This window comes from Hyla sarda, chromosome 6, assembly GCF_029499605.1.
Source record: "Hyla sarda isolate aHylSar1 chromosome 6, aHylSar1.hap1, whole genome shotgun sequence".
Taxonomy (NCBI): Eukaryota; Metazoa; Chordata; class Amphibia; order Anura; family Hylidae; genus Hyla; species Hyla sarda.
This window is the reverse complement of record NC_079194.1, coordinates 27603394-27609418: the sequence shown is the minus strand read 5'-3', so window position 1 is coordinate 27609418 and position 6025 is coordinate 27603394.

Below are 6025 nucleotides of genomic sequence, written 5' to 3'. Positions count from 1 at the left end.
TGCACTGGCCCTTTAAGTCTCAGGGAGCTGGCACGCGCGCGCCCTAGAGAGCGGAGCCGCGCGCGCCAGCACATGACAGCAGGGGACGGGAACGGGTAAGTGACCTGGGATGCGATTCGCGAGCGGGCGCGTCCCGCTGTGCGAATCGCATCCCCGACGGCCATGACAGTGCAGCGCTCCCGGTCAGCGGGACCGACCGGGGCGCTGCGGAGAGAGAGACGCCGTACGCGCTCCGGGGAGGAGCGGGGACCCGGAGCGCTAGGCGTAACATCCCCTATCCTTTGGATAGGGGATAAGATGTCTTGGGGCCAGAGTACCCCTTTAATATCTCCTAACACCTCCGCTACGCTTGACACTTGTTACCGCCTACACTCACCTGCTCCGTCGTTCGTTGGGCATTATAGTTGAGAGAGAAATCCCTGTGCTGCCGCTCACCACTCTCCTTACAAACGTCCATCTTGTAGTATACTGCTCTTGAATTCTTATTGGTGGTCTGGGTGAAAATAAGAAACTTAAGAAGTTTGTTGAGTACTGTACCACCTGTGAACCATGTAGGTAAGCACCATTGGGTCTCCCTCAAGTTGACCATGCCGTCAGCCAAGCTTTCCGTCTATCACAGTATGCTTGGCTCAGGCTGAGCATTCATGTGTTGTGCATTGAGGGAAGAGGGGAAACCCGGTCCAGAGTGCTCTGGCTATGACTTGTCTTTTTAAAAACCAAAAGGGTTAAACAGTTGAAATCCAACATGCTCAATGCTTCTTGACCCTAATTTCATCTGTCTGGGGATGGTTGAGAGGCCACCTTACACCATAGATGTTCAGTCGGTCTCACCAAAATCTGTAGGTTTGAACGATTTTTCACTTATGTGTATTGGTCTTTAGTCTTTGTTCTTTCTAACCTCACCTTGGTTTGACATCTTGAAGAACGTGTCCCTGTTCTGCTGAGGGAAATCCTACCATCTTGGTGGTGGATTGGATCACTCTTTTTAAATGGTCAGTTTTATCCTTTTTTCTGGATTACTCTCTGCCCTTCAGCTGTCTCGGTTTTCTTCAAGGAGACATTTTGCTTTTCTGGTCTCCCAACTCTCAGATCAGTTTGTTTCTCATTTCTGGAAGGCTCTGTGTAGCCTTAGAGTTCACCCTGAAAGGGGTACTCCGCTGCTCAGCGTTTGGAACAAACTGTTCGGAATGCTGGAGCTGGCTCCGGGACCTCGTGACGTCATATCCCCACCCCCTCTGATGTCACGTCCCACCCCCTCAATGCAAGTCTATGGGAGGGGGCGTGAGAGCCTTGCATTGAGGGGATGGGACGTGACGTCATGATGGGGTGGGGCTATGACTCCACAAGCTCCCGGTGCCAGCTCCAGCATTCCGAACAGTTTGTTCCAAATGCTGAGCAACAGAGTACCCCTTTAAGGGTGAACTCTAAGGCTACAGGTGTAGTGCAGTATTGAAAAACTCATCCCGTATCCTAAGGATAGGGGATAAGTTTCAGGTCGCTCCTGTATGGGGCTCCGGCTCTCTGGCCAGATAGCACGTGTCGACCACCACATGAAGTGGCGTCCCTCAATACAGGGCTATGGCAGAGCTGGAGATTGCTGAAGGCAGCGCTCTGGCTCTCCCATAGAGTTGTATTGAGGGACAGTGTCAGCCGCCACTTCATACGGTGGTCGACACACCCCCTTACCACGGACTGCTAGTGCCCCGTACGGGAGATCGCTCTGTGGCTGATGACGGGCAATGCAGGGGACGCTCCCTTGTGACATCACGCCCCCTCCCATAGACTTGTATTGAGGGGTGGGACGTGATGTCACAAGGGGGCGGAGCTGTGACATCATGATTTTCCGTCCCCTGCATCGCCCATCATCAGCCACAGAGCGATCCTCGTGGGAAACGTGGGTGCTGCAGGAGAGATCGCAGGGTCCCCAGCGGTGGGACCCCCGCGATCACACATCTTATCCCCTATTCTTTGTATAGGGGATAAGATGTCTACAAGCAGAGTACCCCTTTAAGAATTTAAAAGGCCCTAGTGGTGGGACCCTCATGACCATTGTAGAACAAGACCCTTTACTCCAGTTCTCCACTGGAAAACTTTATTTTTTAAACCAACTGGTGCCAGAAAGTTAAAACAGATTTGTAAATTACTTCTATTAAAAAATCTTAATCCTTCCAGTACTTATAAGCTGTTGTTATGATCCACAGGAAGTTCTTTTCTTTTTGAATTTCCTTTGTGCCTGACCACAGTGATCTCTGCTGACACCTCTGTCCATTTTAGGAACTGTCCAGAGCAGGAGAGGTTTTCTATGGGGATTTGCTCCTACTCTGGACAGTTCCTAAAATGGACAGAGGTGTCAGCAGAGAGCATTATGGTCAGGCAGAAAGAAAATTCAAAAAGAAAAGAGCTTCCTGTTGATTATAACAGCAGCTGATAAGTACTGGAAGGATTAAAATTTTTTAATAGAAGTAATTTACAAATCTGTTTTAACTTTCTGGCACCAGTTGGTTTAAAAAAAAAATGTTTACAGTGGAGTACCCCTTTAATGATATATACCTTCTATATACCATTTTACCAGCTACTTCATTACCAGTGGCGTTGCGACCCGGGTGCGGGGGGTGCGGCCCGCACCGGGTGACACCAACCTAATGGGGTGACACCAAGACGATCCGCAGCACCCACACCCCCTCCCCAGCTACACTGACACCCCCCTATGTGACCGGCCTCCCATCCGTCAGCACACCCCCCCTGTGCTGTGTGTGCGGTTCGCCTGTCCGTTAGCAACCCCCCCCCCCCCCCTTTCAGTGCGCCCGTCCGTCATCACGCCCCCTCACCTTCACCAGTACTGTGCCCGGCCTCCGCTCCCACGTCTGCGCCGGCCTGACGTCACACCGCATGGCCGCGCAGGGGGACGTCAGTTACGTCACTCGCATTGCGCCCGGTGAGAAGGAGCGCTGCGCTGGATGGGTGAGTGTGTGTGTCTGTCTCTATCTATGTTTGTGTGTGTGTGTGTGTGTGTGTGTGACTGCGTGTGTGTGACTGTGTGTGTTTGTGTGACTCTCTGAGTGTGTGTGTGACTCTGTGTATTTGTGTGACTCTGTGTGTGACTGTGTGTTTATGTGACTCTGTGTGTGTGTGTGTGTGTGTGACTGTGTGTGTGACTGTGTGTGTGTGTGACTCTGTGTGTGTGTGTGTGTGTGTGTGTGTGTGTGTGACTCTGTGTGTGTGTGACTGTGTGACTCTGTGTGTCTGTCTGTGAGTGTGTGTCTCTCTGACTGTGTGTGTTTGTGTGTGTGTGTCTCTCTGTGTTGTATGTGTTTTTTTGTGTGTGTGTGCATGTGTGTGTGTGTGGGGGGGGGGGGGGGGGGGGGGGAGACTTTGACGCATTGTGGGGAACCTGCAAGGGAACCTGCGGCCTAATGTGGGGAGTCTATGCTACCTAATGTGGGGAATCTGTGCTACCTAATATGGGGAAATTGCTACCTAATGTGGGGTAACTGGTACTGTATTTATAAGCACTGTGGTCAAATTGGAAAGAACTACGCAACTTCCTGTGGAGCATACACCAGCTTATAAGTACTGTAAGTATTAAGATTTTAAATAGAAGTAATTTAAAAATCTGTTTAACTTTCTGGCACCAGTTGATATAAAAGTAAATGTTTTCCAGTGGAGTACCCCTTTAAGTAATTCTGGGAGCTGTATATTTAAATGGTGAAAACTTCTTTAACACTTTCCTATTCTGTGGCAACTGGTATATCTGATTATTATACTGGAATTTCTCACAATGCGCTACAACAGTGGTGTCTGTCACAACAGGCTAAAAACTTACTGGGGGGAGGGGGGAGGTATGGGGGTGACACCATTTTCTACCGCACCGGGTGACACCAACCCTAGCAACGCCACTGAGAAGCTCTACTGCTTTTATTATTATTAATATTGTTATTATTGTTATTATTATTATTGTTATTATTATTATTTTTTATATCATATATAATTGCAATAGTATGTAAATGGCATTTTTATTAAAAAGTGGCAGTCACAGAATATGTCTATTGTTTTCTTTTTTAGTGGAGCTTTTTTACTCTTTTCTTAGGCTGGGACACTTGGTGGTTTAAAACAAAATGCTTAAAGGGGTACTCCACTGGAAAACATTATTATTATTATTATTATTATTATTTAAATCAACTGGTGCCAGAAAGTTAAACAGATTTGTAAATTACTTCTGTTAAAAAAAATCTTAATCCTTCCAATACTTATCAGCTCCTTTCATACAAGTCTATAGGAGGGAAAAACTGCAAAATTTTAATAAAAAAAAAAAAAAAAACGCCATACCCTTAGCATGCTGCAATTTTGCAAAGCTGCAACTGGGTCAAAACAATGCCACAAAAGGGTGTAAAATGAAAAAATATATATCCCTATTGACTCCCAGCTAATATCTGGCTTAAAGGGGTACTCCACTGGAAAATATAAATGTTTTAAATGAACTGGTGCCAGAAAGTTAAACAGATTTGTAAATTTCTTCTATTTAAAAATCTCAACCCTTCCAGTACTTTTCAGCTGCTGTATGATCCACAGGAAGTTATTTTATTTATGAATTTCCTTTCTGTCTGACCACAGTGCTCTCTGCTGACACCTCTGTCCATTTTAGGAACTGTCCAGAGTAGGAGCAAATCCCCATAGATAACCTCTCCTGCTCTGGACAGTTCCTAAAATGGACAGAGGTGTCAGCAGAGAGCACTGTGGTCAGACAGAAAGGAAATTCAAAAATAAAAGAACTTCCTGTGAATCATACAGCAGCTGATAAGTACTGGAAGGGTTGAGATTTTTTAATAGAAGTAATTTACAAATCTGTTTAACTTTCTGGCACCAGTTCATTTAAAACATTTACATTTTCCAGTGGAGTACCCCTTTAAGCCAGATATTAGCTGGGAGTCAATAGGGATATATATTTTACATTTTACACCCTTTTGTGGCATTTTTAGACTCAGTTGCAGCTTTGGAAAATTGCAGCATGCTAAGGGTATGGCGTTTTTTTTTTATTCAAATTTTGCAGTTTTTCCCTCCTATAGACTTGTATGAAAGGATAAAAGTGAGAGCGCCAGGTCCCGTCCCGGAGATCTTGGGGGTCCCAGCGGTCGGATCCCTCGCGATCAGCTACTCATCCCTTATCCTGTGGATAGGTGATAAGTTCATTTTCACCGGAGTACTCCCTTTAAAGGGGTACTCCGGTGGAAAACTTTTCTTTTTTTGAATCAACTGGTGCCAGAAAGTTAAACAGATTTGTAAATTACTTCGATTAAAAAATCTTAATCCTTCCAGTACTTATTAGCGGCTGTATACTACAGAGGAAATTCTTTTCTTTTGGGAATTCTTTTCTGTCACGACCACAGTGCTCCCTGCTGACACCTCTGTCCATGTCAGGAACTGAGTAGAAACCATAGCAAACATATGCTGCTCTGCACAGTTCCTAAAATGGACAGAGGACACCTCTGTCCATTTTAGGAACTGTCCAGAGCAGCAAATGTTTGCTGCTCTCTGTTGACACAGCAGAGAGCACTGTGGTTGTGACAGAAAAGAAATCCCAAAAGAAAAGAATTTCCTCTACGGTATACAGCAACTAATAAGTACTGGAAGGATTAAGATTTTTTAATAGAAGTAATTTAGAAATCTGTTTAACTTTCTGGGATCAGTTGATTTAAAAAAAAAACATTTTTTTACACCAGAGTACCCCTTTAAGGGCATGTCCACATGTAGTCAATCGGCTGTAGATTTAATATAAGTAAGAGTAAAATATAAATAAATAACTGAAATCCATAACATGAAATCTGCAGAAAATCTGCAGTGTTTCTGCGCCAAAATGAATCAATTGGGGGGAGATTTATCAAAACCTGTGTACAGGAAAAGTTGCTGAGTTGCCCATAGCAACCAATCAAATCGCTTATTTCCTTTTTCAGAGGCTTTTTCAAAAATGAAAGAAGCGATGTGATTGGTTGCTATGGGCAACTGGTCAACTTTTCCTCTGCACAGGTTT